This window comes from Buceros rhinoceros, unplaced genomic scaffold (genome assembly GCF_000710305.1).
Source record: "Buceros rhinoceros silvestris isolate BGI_N320 unplaced genomic scaffold, ASM71030v1 scaffold33214, whole genome shotgun sequence".
NCBI lineage: Eukaryota > Metazoa > Chordata > Aves > Bucerotiformes > Bucerotidae > Buceros > Buceros rhinoceros.
In genome coordinates, this window is record NW_010409827.1 from 13,770 (window position 1) to 14,025 (window position 256).

At 62.9% G+C, this 256-nt stretch overlaps 1 protein-coding gene across 1 annotated transcript in view; it reads left to right on the plus strand.

Moving 5' to 3' along the window:
* The window catches only part of LOC104492757 (oxysterol-binding protein 2-like), a gene marked incomplete at its 3' end in the record, with an annotated part of 13,300 nt that overhangs the window by 3,173 nt on the left and 9,871 nt on the right, over positions 1 to 256 (plus strand). The gene's annotated exons all lie outside the window — the stretch shown is intronic.

Below are 256 nucleotides of genomic sequence, written 5' to 3' on the forward strand. Positions count from 1 at the left end.
GGCTGGGGCTGTCCGAGGGGCTTTCTGCCTGGGTGCTCCCAGTGGGTCAGTGGGGATGGGAGCGAGGTACAAGACAGTGCCCTGTATGTGATTTTTTTTTTAACGGATCCAATCATACCATTATTATTCCTCATTGTCTTGCTGCTCCTTGCTTGGGGACCCCCCCTGCAGGGCTGGGGCCAGCTCGGGGCTCCTCAGCCCCGCAGACACACGGGGCTGGTGGGGCGGGGGCCGGGGAGCCCCCGAAGTGGCCCCA